We start from the raw sequence: 16,888 nt of genomic DNA on the forward strand, positions 1-16,888 counted from the left end.
CACAGGCATTAGCAAATTTATGAATTGCAATACTGATTATTGTGTTTATGTGATTTTCTGCCCATGTGGGAAGTTCTATGTTGGGAGCACCATCTTCCCAATAAAGAAAAGGGTGTTGGAGCACATGAGGGCAATAAAGAATGTTGACATGAGTTATGCTACAGCACGTTATTGGCTACGCTTTCATGACAGTGATGTTAATCAATTGTCCTTCTTTGGCATTGACAGAATTCCAGCAAATCCAAGAGGGGGCAACAGACTAAAACAACTACGTATCATGGAATCCGAGTACATCATCCGTCTGGATTCAAGAAGCCCCTTTGGCCTTAACGAGGATGAGGAATTACATGTGCACATTGGCTAAGAACCTTATGTGAGGCCAGAACTGTACTTACCTGAACCTTTGCACCTGAACCTCATCCTCTCCCATGCTTCTTCCCTTGGGCCCCCCCCTGCCCTCCTCCTTGCTCCTATGTCCGCGGTTTTCCAACTCCCACCATCCTCCAGAGAGGGCTCTCTCTGCCGCAGGGTGGGATTAGGAGCTTTCACATTTGAGCTTATGTTAGATAGCCTCGCCGAAAATTGCTCTATCAGGCACAGGGGCTGGCTCCTTTTTGAGGACAACCCCTCACAGTATCACTTAGGTAAAAATCCCCCCACTCCCTCCATGACACACACCCCCACCACACGCCCACAAATGCACAATCACACCCAGATGTATCCCTCTGTTGAAGGTCCTGATAGGCTCTCCACGGATAGGATAGGGTACACTCTATGCACTACTCACGGGGCTAAAAGATTTCATTTTAGCACCTTTTCTAGTTTTGCCCTTCCCTTGGATCGGCTTCCGAACCTCCCACTTCCCAGGACCTAGCCCCCCACTAATAGGACTTATTAAGATGGACATTTTCGTGTCAACTATATTATGCATATGGAGTGGTACATGTTACTCTGGTCACGTGGCCACATGGCCGTCACTGGTAACATGATTATTGATTATTTCTTAACCCTAATCAACCTCTTCCTTCCCCATTATTTCCCAAATGTTCACGAATTTCCCCCTATTGTATATGTTGACACGTTACAAATGCCTAAGACTTGGCCACTTGGCCTTTATGTCTAAAATCTGTATAAAGATCTATGACTCTTTGGGGTGCACCAAATGTTAATTACAATTTTATAATAACTCCCTAGTGCCTAAAAGTATGGGCCAGGTGACCATATGTGAACCGATTTATTGTGAATAAAACATAAATCTGAATATATTATTGTTTAAATGAAAGTACGAATTTACAAATGTTATTTCTGAAATTAACTGCACATCATGGTGAAACCACTGGGTCTTTCTTTCATCTAATTTGTAGTCTTTGGAACGATTGTTGTTCAGGATGGGTTTGTGGTCCTATCTCACTTTTCACTACCCCTTCAGTGCACTTTAAAATGGTGATTGACTGTTTATGCGGCTGGCTAACGAAGAAGACCGCCTGGTCGAAACGCGTCGCCAATAAACAATTTTCTTAACACGGACCCTGGAGTGCGAGTCTTCTGTGTTTCCTGAGTTGATATCGTGCGGGAAAACCTTTCTGACATATCTATATATATCTATATATATATATCTATATATATTCTTTACCATACCAAACTTCTGATGAAAGGAGGCGCTGACTCCGTGAGTTTCAATTCAAACGTTTTTATTCCTTAGCTCAGTTTCTGCTCAGACGCGTTTCGGCGGACTCCTCCCGCCTTGATCACTAACAAATGCATGCTACCATCAAGGTTATATATACATAAGCACATTGTCTATGATTGGGTAGACTCAGCTTTTGCTATTGGCAGTTGCTATAGTTACATAGTTACACCCAAGGTGATGACGCTGCCTCATACATGACTTGCACATTTCAACATCATGGAAGTCTTTCTACTGTTACTGTTGATTTCACATATAACAGAAATTGTGCGGCATGTTTAAACAATATATTAAGTGTTTAAATTATAATATGTGATTAATTGCGTCTAACATTGTGTGAACACGAACATTCAAAATTCCCTCCTTCCACCCATTATTGGTACATGTGTGTCAGGCACAAGTGGCAACGAATCCCGTGTGTTCCTACAAACAGTGTAGACATGTCTGCTCATATAAGCATAGTGATTGGATTGGCGCTGTAACCTCATTATTGCGAGATACCTTGGCGAGCTCAGAAAGGTTTGCCGAACACGCTTACTATCCTGACTCGGTGATTCCTAAGGTTGACGGTACGTGCGCCCTGTCTGGCCCTTAATCTTACCGCAGTTTTAACTAGTGTTTTGAGATTAATGCTCCTACTAAGGATGGGATAGCAAGCGGGACCTGCCACTATTTTGTTATATCTCATGTGCTTCTAGTTCACGGGGGGTGCCTAATGCCTGGCATGGTTTGAAATGTTCGGTGCAATGATTTGTGTCATCTCCCTATTTTTACATTAATGTGCGCAGTGTATTTACAGTGAAATAGTTAAATGCAATTGTTCTAGGGTACTCGGGAAACTGGAAGCGGGCAGAACGCTTAGAAGTGTTTAACTTAAATGTGGACACTAAGGGCTTCGTCCGCATTCAGACCTGAAGGGATCTTGGAGTTCAGGAGAATTATATATTGTGACTCCAGTCGGCGTAACGCAAGTTTTCGATTACCACCTCTCGGACTCTTGGGGATGCTGTCTATAACAAAATATGTTAGACCATCTGCATTGCCCCCATGGGACTCATGAATGTGTCGCGCCACTGGGTATGCTTGGTCCAGATTGGCAATCGCCCTCAAGTGTTGCAGAATCCTCACATGGACGGGGTGAATAGTAGACCCTACATATCTTTTGCCACATTGGCACGTCAACACGTACACAGCAAACTCGGTTTTGCATGTGAAGTGTTCCCTTAAGGAATACTTTTTCCTTCTGAATGGTAATTGGACCTCAGTGGTATTGATGCCATGATTGCAGGCTTTGCATTTCATGCATTTTTTGAACCCCTTTTGGGACTGTAGCCAATTCTTTTTCTTTTTCAGAACTGGTGCATTACATACCAGGGTGTTACGCATTGATTTGGCTTTTCTGAATGTTACCAATGGACTCTCGCCTACCTCGCTCCCTATGGTAGGGTCGTTATGTACCAATGGCCAGTGCCTTTTTAGTATTTTTCGGAGGTTCGAGTGGTACCTGTTATAGCCTGTTATGAGTCTAGGGGGTTGTCTCGCCTGGTTCTCCATAACGGCTGCCTTCGCCACTGGGAATATTAGATCTTTTCTGGTCTTGGTGCTACACTTCACTTCTGCTTTCTTGCATGTTTCTGCTGTGTACCCTCTCTGTTGCAGTCTCGAGAATAAATTCTTTTTAGCATTAGCAAGACCCTCAGTTGTGCTGCAATTACGTGTCATCCTGAGGCATTCTGCATAAGGAATTGATTGTTTAAGAGAGGTGGGGTGGAAACTATGGGCATGCAAGATCCCATTACCGGCAGTTGGTTTGCGGTATGTGCGTGTTTGAATCCTTTCCTGTTCCACAAACAATTCTATGTCCAGAAATTGTATGGTTTCTGTGCTGGTGTTACAGGTAAATTTTAGATTTAAACCATTTTCATTCAATTCTTCTGTGAATTTCACAGCACTTTCCACATTGCCCTCCCACAAAATGAAAATGTCATCAATGAATCTGTTGTATACAACCACATTGTTTGTCATAATTTCCTTGTGCTGTACCCATAGTACCTGCTCCTCCCACCAGCCCATATGCAGATTCGCATAGCTGGGGGAGAAGCAAGTTCCCATGGCTGAACCTTGGACCTGTTTATAATACAATCTATCAAACATAAATGTGTTATTAGTGAGACACCATTCAGTCATTTCCAAAAGCATTTGTGTGTGTTGAAACAAGCTTATGGGTCTCTTTCCCAAGAAATGTTTGATGGCGTTCAGGCCGTCCTTGTGTCTGATGCTTGTGTATAAAGCTTGGACATCCAATGTCATGAACACATAATCCCTTTTCCATTCAACATCGTATATTTTGGCAAGGAAATCTCCTGTGTCCTTTATATAGGCAGGTCGTTTTTTGACTTCTGGTTGCAAGAAATGGTCAATGAAAATGCTCGTGTTCTCAAAAAGGCTCCCTATCGCTGATATTATCAGCCTTCCCGGTGGTGTTTTGTCATCTTTGTGTATTTTCGGAATTAGGTACAATTGTGCTGTTACCGGATAATCGTTTTTCAAAAATTCGAACTCCTTTTTGCTCAAAAGTCCTTTGCCCTTCCATTTGTACAGTTCACAATGGTATTTCTCTTGAATACCTATAATGTGCGTGGGGCTGATTCTTGTGTAGCACTCTCTGTCCTGCAGTTGATTCATTGCTTCTTTGTTGTACATTTCAAGGGGCCAGAGCACTATGTTTCCGCCTTTGTCAGACCATCTCACCACAATGTCTGACCTTGCCTTTATTTTCTCCATTAGGTCGTTGTATTTGCGTGTGTGATCCTGATTTTCCCAATATCTTTGTTTGGTACTAAAAATGGAAAGGTCTTTGAGGTCTTTTGTGACACATTCGGCAAATAGATCTAGTCCATCTTTAGGCATTGCCGGCATAAACACTGATTTGGGTTTGAAACCAGTTTTAGTAGACTGATAGATATCTATCTCAGAGCTCAAGGCTGCCCCACTTGGTGTGATACTTTCAGATTCCTTTTCATTTTGCTGTTCAAGATCAATCATAACTTGTAGTGTTTACATATTTTCCACATTTAGCCCTACGTTTGGTTCTTCTGAACCTACAGTCTCAGAGGTGTTTTGATTTGAATTGGCGAAATATTTTTGGAGTTTAAGTTTTCGGACATATAAGAACAAGTCGATTCGTGTCTGGGCATAGTCGAAATTAGTGTTACTACAAAATGTCAAACCTAGCGATAAAATTTCCATTTCCTGTGCTGACAGCTCCATGTTGGAAAGGTTTATAACTGTATTGTCTTTTTCTGTGCTTAGTATCTGCGTCTGTTTTGTCTGTATTTTGGCTTGTTTTGTCTTTGTGCTTCCTCTCCCCCACCTCCTGTTTTTTCTCCTCCTGCTTTTTGTTGTGGCGGTTTTTGATTCTGATTCTGTTTCCTTTTCCCACCACCGTCTCCTCTGTTTTGTGGGTTCCGAGGACGTAGGGTTCTGAGGCGCTGCATCCTTAAAAAAGCCAGTTCTTGTGCTGGGGTTGGTGCTGGACCAGACATTGCAGAACTATGGTTGCTTTCAGAGTCTGTTTCATATTCAGAGCTGACCTCCGTTTCACTCTGTTCAACAGTTGCACCTTTTCCACCGTCTGTTGATACCGGTGGCTGCTTTCTTATTTGGTCAAATTTTCTCGCAAATGTATATATTCTTCCGTTTAGATAGTCATTGCGGTCCCTCTGAAATTTTATCGCCTTCCTTTCTTTGATTTCTGTTTCAAGTTTCTCTAGCCTCAGTTTGATCTCATTCATTCTTTCTGCTATTCCTTCTTTGTCCTCTTTTGTGTCCAATTCTTTCAGTATTTCATCAATGCGCAATGTCATTTTGGCTCTATCGCTCTCCGCAAATTCTATGAGGATTTTCAACATATTCTCTGAAGACTTTGCGCTGTTATCGGCCCACTTCTGTAACATCAGGGGATCCGGATCCTCATATGTCGGAGCCACCAAAATCCTTAGCCCTCGTGGTACTCTCCCTACATCCAGGTATCTGCTCAGGGATTTCACTTCCCACCATTTTGACATCTCCTTTTTACGCATTTTTTCCAATTCATTTAGTAATTTTTTGGTTTCATCTTTTTCAGTTGTTGGCACTTGAGTTTCTGTATTAGTTCTGTCGCCTTTGCCCGTGTCTTTGTCCACAAACACATCCAGCGCCGCTGCCTCCCTTTCCCTTTCCCACTCAGCAGCCATACTGAGGAAATACCGGGATAAATATTTGCGTTTGTACAAACTCACTGCCCGTGTGCTCTTTGCTTCTTTGCACCGGGGCTCACTCTCCCTCTGAACCCAATGACTTTCGCCCGCTCCCTGTTACTCACAACGGGTCGCCCCTTACCTGGAAATCTCCAACTACTCTCCAGCGGTCGCAGATCTCTGGTTTGGTGCGAACTCCGTTGCTTTCTTCAAGTTACTCGGGTCCTTTTTGCATTCTGGTGTCTATATATATATATATATTCACTCCAAAAGTCGCCTCCAATGAAACCACCACACCCAGCGAGTTTTAGTCCTTTTTAATCCAAGGACTGCAGGAGATACCAGCCCTACATCCACAGAAAAAATGAAACTGGCCAGACGCGTTTCGGGCAAACAAACGCCCTTGTTCACTGGCACTTGCAGGAAAACAGACAGCTCACACGGACCAGCTGCGCATAAATAAATGTTCCGCCCATGTGGGCGTATGCGCTATGTGCATTGTTGTTAACGTAGTCCCTGTGATAAATTATCCCATGTGGGTGCTGCCATCTTCCCCATAATGTTGCAATGTCTTACCCCAGTGGGTTTTGCTGAAAGGAAAAGCACGGCTGGCTTCCTGTGAATACTCCGTCCTGGAATCGGGCTCGTCGTCCCACATGCGCCTTTGAATGTTAGGTGCATGCAGGCCTGCCATAGATAAGCAGTGGGGCATTTTCGTGGTTGAGACACACCGCATAGATTCACTCCAAAAGTCGCCTCCAATGAAAACACCACACCCAGCGAGTTTTAGTCCTTTTTAATCCAAGGACTGCAGGAGATACCAGCCCCACATCCACAGAAAAAATGAAACTGGCCAGACGCGTTTCGGGCAAACAAACACCCTTGTTCACTGGCACTTGCAGGAAAACAGACAGCTCACACGGACCAGCTGCGCATAAATAAATGTTCCGCCCATGTGGGCGTATGCGCTATGTGCATTGTTGTTAACGTAGTCCCTGTGATAAATTATCCCATGTGGGTGCTGCCATCTTCCCCATAATGTTGCAATGTCTTACCCCAGTGGGTTTTGCTGAAAGGAAAAGCACGGCTGGCTTCCTGTGAATACTCCGTCCTGGAATCGGGCTCGTCATCCCACATGCGCCTTTGAATGTTAGGTGCATGCAGGCCTGCCATAGATAAGCAGTGGGGCATTTTCGCGGTTGAGACACACCGCATAGATTCACTCCAAAAGTCGCCTCCAATGAAAACACCACACCCAGCGAGTTTTAGTCCTTTTTAATCCAAGGACTGCAGGAGATACCAGCCCCACATCCACAGAAAAAATGAAACTGGCCAGACGCGTTTCGGGCAAACAAACGCCCTTGTTCACTGGCACTTGCAGGAAAACAGACAGCTCACACGGACCAGCTGCGCATAAATAAATGTTCCGCCCATGTGGGCGTATGCGCTATGTGCATTGTTGTTAACGTAGTCCCTGTGATAAATTATCCCATGTGGGTGCTGCCATCTTCCCCATAATGTTGCAATGTCTTACCCCAGTGGGTTTTGCTGAAAGGAAAAGCACGGCTGGCTTCCTGTGAATACTCCGTCCTGGAATCGGGCTCGTCGTCCCACATGCGCCTTTGAATGTTAGGTGCATGCAGGCCTGCCATAGATAAGCAGTGGGGCATTTTCGCGGTTGAGACACACCGCATAGATTCACTCCAAAAGTCGCCTCCAATGAAAACACCACACCCAGCGAGTTTTAGTCCTTTTTAATCCAAGGACTGCAGGAGATACCAGCCCCACATCCACAGAAAAAATGAAACTGGCCAGACGCGTTTCGGGCAAACAAACGCCCTTGTTCACTGGCACTTGCAGGAAAACAGACAGCTCACACGGACCAGCTGCGCATAAATAAATGTTCCGCCCATGTGGGCGTATGTGCTATGTGCATTGTTGTTAACGTAGTCCCTGTGATAAATTATCCCATGTGGGTGCTGCCATCTTCCCCATAATGTTGCAATGGCTTACCCCAGTGGGTTTTGCTGAAAGGAAAAGCACGGCTGGCTTCCTGTGAATACTCCGTCCTGGAATCGGGCTTGTCGTCCCACATGCGCCTTTGAATGTTAGGTGCATGCAGGCCTGCCATAGATAAGCAGTGGGCATTTTCGCGGTTGAGACACACCGCATAGATTCACTCCAAAAGTCGCCTCCAATGAAAACACCACACCCAGCGAGTTTTAGTCCTTTTTAATCCAAGGACTGCAGGAGATACCAGCCCCACATCCACAGAAAAAATGAAACTGGCCAGACGCGTTTCGGGCAAACAAACGCCCTTGTTCACTGGCACTTGCAGGAAAACAGACAGCTCACACGGACCAGCTGCGCATAAATAAATGTTCCGCCCATGTGGGCGTATGCGCTATGTGCATTGTTGTTAACGTAGTCCCTGTGATAAATTATCCCATGTGGGTGCTGCCATCTTCCCCATAATGTTGCAATGTCTTACCCCAGTGGGTTTTGCTGAAAGGAAAAGCACGGCTGGCTTCCTGTGAATACTCCGTCCTGGAATCGGGCTCGTCGTCCCACATGCGCCTTTGAATGTTAGGTGCATGCAGGCCTGCCATAGATAAGCAGTGGGGCATTTTCGCGGTTGAGACACACCGCATAGATTCACTCCAAAAGTCGCCTCCAATGAAAACACCACACCCAGCGAGTTTTAGTCCTTTTTAATCCAAGGACTGCAGGAGATACCAGCCCCACATCCACAGAAAAAATTAAACTGGCCAGACGCGTTTCGGGCAAACAAACGCCCTTGTTCACTGGCACTTGCAGGAAAACAGACAGCTCACACGGACCAGCTGCGCATAAATAAATGTTCCGCCCATGTGGGCGTATGCGCTATGTGCATTGTTGTTAACGTAGTCCCTGTGATAAATTATCCCATGTGGGTGCTGCCATCTTCCCCATAATGTTGCAATGTCTTACCCCAGTGGGTTTTGCTGAAAGGAAAAGCACGGCTGGCTTCCTGTGAATACTCCGTCCTGGAATCGGGCTCGTCGTCCCACATGCGCCTTTCAATGTTAGGTGCATGCAGGCCTGCCATAGATAAGCAGTGGGGCATTTTCGCGGTTGAGACACACCGCATAGATTCACTCCAAAAGTCGCCTCCAATGAAAACACCACACCCAGTGAGTTTTAGTCCTTTTTAATCCAAGGACTGCAGGAGATACCAGCCCCACATCCACAGAAAAAATGAAACTGGCCAGGCGCGTTTCGGGCAAACAAACGCCCTTGTTCACTGGCACTTGCAGGAAAACAGACAGCTCCTTTCAGCAAAACCCACTGGGGTAAGACATTGCAACATTATGGGGAAGATGGCAGCACCCACATGGGATAATTTATCACAGGGACTACGTTAACAACAATGCACATAGCGCATACGCCCACATGGGCGGAACATTTATTTATGCGCAGCTGGTCCGTGTGAGCTGTCTGTTTTCCTGCAAGTGCCAGTGAACAAGGGCGTTTGTTTGCCCGAAACGCGTCTGGCCAGTTTCATTTTTTCTGTGGATGTGGGGCTGGTATCTCCTGCAGTCCTTGGATTAAAAAGGACTAAAACTCGCTGGGTGTGGTGTTTTCATTGGAGGCGACTTTTGGAGTGAATATATATATATACATATATATATATATATATATATATGTATATATATATATATATATATATATATGTATATATGAAACGATTTGCTAATAACTTTGGCGTCGTTTGACGAATCTTTGCGAAATTCTCCCAAACAAAAGTCTATCCAGGCCACTTCCTATCCTGAAAGTTTGGGGGTGATTCGTAAAGCAGGGGCTGAGAAAAAAGGGGGGTCCCAAAATGCGTTTTCTCCATGTTAATTTCCATCAGAAATTTTGCAACGAGCTACAGCCTGAACTGCTGAATGGAATTACCCCAAATTTGGCAAAAAGGTAGAGCTTGTTTCAGAAAGCGACTTTTTTTTTAAATGGTGTACATCCGTTCAGTAGTTCTTGAGAAATTGAAAAAATAAGAGTGAAAAAATCAATTTCCCATAGGAAACTTTGTGCAAGGCTACAGCCAAAAGTACTAAACGGTATTTCCCCAAATTTGGCAAAAAGGTAGTGCTTGAATCAGAAAGCAACATTTTCTTTTAATGGTGTAAATCTGTTCAGTAGTTGCTGAGAAATTAGAAAAATAAAAGTTTTGATATCTGGACGGAGCTTAAGTCCCGTGCACGAGCTTCAATGTGATTGGCTGCCAACACTCCAAACCAGGAAGTGTTGGCAGATATCTTGTGACTCGGTAGAAGCGAGTCACCAGAAAACAGAGAAACAAAGCAATAAAGCAAGTGAAGGGGGTCGGGTAGAAACACCCTGACCCCCTAGGCATGCTTAGGGGGTCTCAGAAGGACCCCCCCCAGGGCCAAAGAAAGCATTTTTATTAAAACAATCGGCTCAATTCACGCTGGTGTTGCGGGTTCCTGCGTTTTTTTTAATGAGTCCCGGGGTGGGCTAGGTCCTGGGGCATTTCTTAAAAATGCTGTGGCTGTGGGGGCCCGCTGGGGCCCCGCAGTCCCGGGGTTTCACTCATGTTGGGAGGGGTGTTGCATGGCCCCTCTCCAGGAGCCCTCCATGTGCTTATAACTTTGGCATCGTTTGGCAAATGTTTAGGATATTTTCCAAAAAGTTTCTTTTTTTTGATCAGCTTCTATCTTGAAAGTGTAGGGGTTATTGGTCAAGGGGGGCTGAGAAAAAAGGGGGATCCCAAAACGTGTTTTCTCAATGCATTTCCCATAGGGAACTTTAGACAAGGCTACAGGTCAAACTGCTGAACGGAATTATGCCAAATTTGGCAGGGAGAAAAGTCCTGGTCCCGAAAGCACGCTTTTGAAGAAATGGTGTAAATCCGTTCAGTAGTTTTTGAGATATTAAAGAAAAAAATATATATATATCTGGTCGGTGCCTAACTCCCCAGCTTGCCTCTGATTGGCTGCTAACACTTGAAAGCAAGAAGTGTCCTCTGATTGGCTGCTAACACTTCAAACCAGGCAGTGTTAGCAGCCATCTTGTGCCTCGCATCGAGTGAAAATGTAAAAAAAGGTCCCGGGGGCAATTTAATATACTTATATATACTTATATACCGGACCTCTGTGTAATGATGATATGGACGCAGTGAAGGTTTAAGATTTATTAATAAAAAAGGAGAAACAGGTGAGCGCCAGGCAGCACGACTTCCACTCCAGGACACCAGTAGGAAGATAACCCTTTCACGCTCCATCTGCCCAACATCACCACTTCGCAGCTATGCATTCAGAAGCCAGTCCGTCTGCAAGCAGCTCTCTACGTTTGCGAGCTAGTACACTGCTGTGCCTCTACATCTGCAAGCTACTACACTGCTGTTCCTTTGGGAGCGGACAGCCCGTAGTTCTGCAGTTACGAGTCAAGTCCACGGGCCGCAGTTGACCCTCTGCGAGCCTGGGTGCGAACTGTTCATAAGTCACTCTATATGAGCATTGAAAAGCCATTTTGTGATTCAGTCCGTCAGCTGGCATCTGTCTGAGGCATTTCTGAAAACATGCCGGAGCTCTGTCTGTGAGAGATACACCTTTCCCGCTGCGTCTCCCCACATTAGCAGGTAACGCACCCTCCTCCCACATCACCAGCATACCCCCAACAACCTTCTTGGGCCCGCATTAATAAGAAGATGCTTGTGAGGTTGGACAAATAAGAATCTTAGTCACATATGGATTTACATATAAAACAATTTATTAAAACAAAACAACAACAAATAAAACTATGTACAGCCATGGTGTGTCATCGCTGAACCATTTATTAATCACAGTCTGCCAGACAAAAAGAAAGATAAGATGGTGTGTCATGCATCCAGCAAAGGTGAAAGAGAAAGAAAGAAAGAGTGAGAGAGAGAGAGGGAGAAAGGAAGAAAGAGTGAGAGAAAGAGGAAGACAGAAAGAAAGAAGGAAGAGAAAGAGAGAAAGAGTGAGATACAAGGAAGAGAGAAAGAGAAACAGTGTGAGAGAGAGCAAGAGAGAGAAAGAGTGAGAGAGAGAAAGAGAGCGAGAGGAAGAGAGAGAGAGGAAGAGTGAGAGAGGAAGAGAGAAAGAGTGTGAGAGAGGAAGGCAGACAAAGAAAGAGTGAGAGAGAGGAAGACAAAGAGAGAAAGATGAGAGAGAAAGAGTAAGATACAAGGAAGTGAGAAAGAGAGAAACAGTGTGAGAGAGAGGAAGAGAGAGATAAAGAGTGAGAGAGAGGAAGAGAGAAAGAGTGAGAGAGAGGAAGAGAGAAAGAAAGAATGAGAGAGAGAGAGGAAGATACAGAGAAAGTGTGAGAGAGAGAAAGGAAGAGATGGAGAGGGAGTGTTGAAACTGGACAAAATCTTCGCAGCTCACCTTTGTGCCACTGGTGTGTCTCAAACCACGTGCCGGGACATAGTGCACCCTTAAGTTTAGTGATCTGAAAGACAGTATAGAATTAGTAATTGCAGAGTACATACAACTGCACATGCGTAATACTCTGTTTCGCCAATGCGCAATCAGGCTGCTGCACACCATCCACTCCCACTGCTCGGAGGTGTCTGTGCACTCTTGTGCGCCCAGGCTGCTGTACACTATCCACTCCCACCGTCCAGATGTGACTGCCTGCTACTGCGGAAAGAAGTCTCTCTGGTCACCTTCTGCCACCCGTGTGTGTATAAGAGGGTCCACCACATGCTGAAGCAACTTTCTCACGCGTTGAGGATGGCCACGCATCATCATAGATTCTACGCGCCTTCAGCTCTGGTGGTGTTGAGGGGGGGAATGTCGATTCGTGAATCACAGCCTATTAGATAAAAAGCAAGATAAGATTGTACATCATGCGTTCATCAAAGGAGAGAGGAAGAAAGAGAGAGAAAGAAAGAGTGAGCAGAAGATAGAGAGAAACAGTGAGAGTGAGGGGAAGAGAGATAAAACAAAGAAAGTGAGAGGAAGACAGAGAAAGAGTGAGAAAGACGAAGAGAGAGAGAGAAACAGTGAGAGAGAGGAAGAGAGATAGAAAGAGCAAAAGAGTGTGAGAAAGAGGAACAGAGAAACAGAGAAAGAGTGAGAGAGAGAGCGCAAGAGAGAGGAAGAGAGAGAGAAAGAGACAAACAGTGTAAGAGGAAGAGGGAGAGAGAGTGTGAGGAGGGAAACGAAGAGATGAGGAGGGACACTGAGTGCCCACACTCTGGACAAAACCGTCACAGCTCACCTTTACGTCACCGCTCTGTCTCCAACCACGTGCCGGGACCTAAGCTCCCACATCGGAAAGATAGTACAGAATGATTAATGGCAGAGTATATACGACTGCGTACGCCTAAATCGCTGTGCCGTCTTTCTGCATCCAGGCTGTTGTACCCCATCCACTCCCGCAGCCCAGAGGTATCTGCCTGACGCTACGCACCCAGGCCTCACTGCTCAACTTTTCGTGGCCAGGGCACCCTCCACATCATGCAGCTCTGCTCTGCAAGCTAACAGGTCTCACATTTGGTACTGAGTCTTGATATTGCCATGGCAGAGGACATACTAGTGCACCTATCATCATTGCAGGTTGTACACCTGCTCAGTGCTTGTGGTGCTACTAACGCAGCGATAAGTGAGACCGGGACGGGCCATCACCGTGGCGGTGTAACTGTGCCGGCTGCAGTGCATGTGGTGCGAGCAAGTCTAATATGGCGTAGAGCACATGCGCCCGGTCTTTTTTATTAGTAGGGTCACGTCGTCTGTGACGTCTGTGCTGGATGCGTGTGGTGTGGGTGTATACCAGCCGTGAGGGAGTCGCTGCGGCAATTCAGTGATGCCAGATTGGGCTAGATCATGCACAATTGGGCTATATTTTTTCCGGTTGTGCGCAAAAAATTTGGTTTGTGCTAGTTGCCAGATTAAAAATATATATACAGCGCTCCAGCAAAGTAGTATGTTAAAGCGCTTTAGTAGACATATATTTTACTTGGCAGCCTGCTGCAACATCAATTCCAATGCATTCACCACCTGCTTGACACTGTCCCTGCTCCGTCTTCCTTAAAGTAGCAATATTGGGCTACTTTGGGCTACTTTTTGGTTGGCTTTGGGCTAGAGAATGCTTAAAATCTGGCTACACTGTGTGGCATACTAACAACTAGACCTGTGACCAGCAGATCACTACAATGAAAATCTGGGCCATGTAGGGATGTTGTCCTTATCTGTAAGCGTAAGCGGAGTGGGCTGGCCTGGCGTATGCTAGTCCAGCGTGAGGCTGTGGAGAATGTCTGCGGAGCTATGGGCGTGTCTCCGTCGTGAGCTATATGAGGAATCAACTGAGGCGGGCAGTGTTGCCAAATTTAGCTAGATCACGCACAATTGGGCTATATTTTTCCCGGTTGTGAGGTAAAATTTTGGTTTGTGCTAGTTGCCAGATTATAAATATATATACAGCGCTCCAGGAAAGTAGTATGTTAAAGCGCTTTATTAGACCAATATTTACTTGGCATCCTGCTGCAACATCAATTCCAATGCATTCACCCCCTGCTTGACGCTGTCCCTGCCCTTCCTTCCTTAAAGTAGCACTATTGAGCTACTTTGGGCTACTTTTTGGTTGCCTTTGGGCTATAGAAAGCTAACAAAATTTGACAACAGTGGATGCGGGTGTCCGTGTTGGAGTGCTGCCGTCACACGTGTAGCAAAAGCCAATCTGTCACTCTGTGAGTCAAGCCCCACAACATGGCCAACATGGAAGGTATGGGGAATCACTGACCCTACATTTATCCATAGTTCCTCACAAGAACGATGGTGGACATGAGACATCATTTTGGATATGAATGTTTATTGTATATTCAGTGGAGTGTTGCAGCTGTAGCAATACAGAAAAATGGAAAGTTGAAGTTTCCGTTTTTGGCACATGGAGGGCAGCCAATTAGAGACAAGCTCATTGTCGGAGTTAGGCTGCACCAACATATATACTTATACAATCACTCCACTTATAAATTCACTATACACTCTCCTTGCAGTACTCTAATCATCCAGTTTCTACGTACGTACTTGTACAATGACAGAGACAAAGTTACATAACTAAAGTTTTCTCCCACTGTCAAAGGTAAGATGGTTGCATACGCTGTCCAGAGCACTATGTAATGTGGTAGGGCCCAGGGGCAGCATGTTGCATACATAATGAACACACGGACACAGATAGATAGTGGAACTGGGTGCGGGCACGTGCGCTCGACTCCTTTTTATTACCAGGGTCACATGTTCAGTAACGTCTGTGCTGGATGCGTGTGGGGAAATTGTAAGTTAACCCTCCGGGAATAGTTGGTGCTGGCAACAAGTACAAAAGTAATCATTGGATCAGACTCAGAGATTCAATCATAGAGGGTCAATGATTTGTGCTGTAGTAAGGTATGGGCACCAGGTGTGAAATAATACAGAAAAGATTTTATCATAAAGGGTTCATGACTTGTGGTACACTGAGGTAGGACAGCAGATGTGAAATTATACACAAAATATTGTATCAGAAAGGGTCCATGAGTTGTGCTGCACTGAGATAGGGGCATCGAAGCATTTAGCATCTGCGCAGCCAGCGATGATGCGTGGTGTGGGCGAGCCACACTGGAAGCAATGCCTGTTGCCTACTGGACTTCATTATCTGCAATCGCAACTCAATGTGAATTGTGAGCCTTGCTATTGGTAGTGTACATTGAAGGCTGTAGTCAGCACAGACATCGAGGAATGTTTTTAGTCACTTCCTATTGACAAAGTTCGAAGACATAGAGTACAATTCTCTCTGTAATAAATACATCATGTTTCAATTTAAATTGAGACCTCTGCTGACCACAGTGTAGGTGTATGGAACAAAAGATGAAACATTTATGTAATACACTGAGAAAATCTTGGCTGTCTGAGTACAGTTGTATAGTACGGTATTATGAAGCTAGAATCTGAAGTGATCATTCATCATATCGTCCACCTTTTCCAGTAGGGAAGAGCGGTGGAAAACAACAAGCTTCCAAACTTGTTTCCCACATACTCATGGGAGTTCCTTTTGCTTTTTTCATCTGGAACAATTGAATAGTATCTCCTATCAGTTCTTTTGAATGTAGAGGGTGTATAGTATAATGTAGGGGTGGGCAGAATTTGCAACCTTGCCTTTCGCAAAATTCAGTGAAACTGCAAGAAATCTCCGCGAGCACGTGAAATATCGCGTGCTCGCAGAGATTTTGCTGCGCCCGTGATAATCTATGCAAGGTTACTCTCAGGGGCAGACGAGCATCGTGCCAGTCGGAATGAATCCTGCCCTGCAAATTTATCCAAGAAGATGCCACCATTTTGTGCAATTCTTCTACTCAGCTGGAGTACTTTCTACTGGTTTATCAGTAAGTGCTACCTTGTTGGGTAAATGTATAGTGCTTTTCCTACACTACAGCTGCTAAAGGGACAGAAGAGTCTCCAGTGACCATGTGTCTGTAACTTTGTCATTGCACCGAAAGGCGCCGAGGTACCTTGATTGAGCTGTCAATCATAGTTGGGAAATGCCGGGAAGACGTTGCATACCGCTAGTGTGTGTGGGGCGGTGCTGCCTTCAATGCAAGTTCACATGCCTCTTGTTTATAAAGGGTCAGAGGCCGATCAGAGCAGCAGATGAGGAGAAAGCAGCCTCCTGGTCACAGGAACTACACAGGGATTGCGCTTTAGAAACTCATGGATACAAAGACCTCCATCACAGTAGATATGTGGAGAAAGCACACCTGCCCAGCCTCGACCCGGCTCACGATTTTTTGGGGCTGATTAATGTGTTACTGAATTTTAGCTTCTACTCGGGCTCCTGCAAGTGCTTCCTGGTGAGGTTTAAAAATACCTCATGCCCCCTGAATTCTGTTCCACCGCGGAAGTTTTGACATTTTCGAAAATTATGAAATTTTGCAAATTCCGCGAGTGGAACGGAATTTGCC

This window comes from Lissotriton helveticus, chromosome 7 (assembly GCF_964261635.1).
Source record: "Lissotriton helveticus chromosome 7, aLisHel1.1, whole genome shotgun sequence".
In the NCBI taxonomy this organism is placed as follows: domain Eukaryota; kingdom Metazoa; phylum Chordata; class Amphibia; order Caudata; family Salamandridae; genus Lissotriton; species Lissotriton helveticus.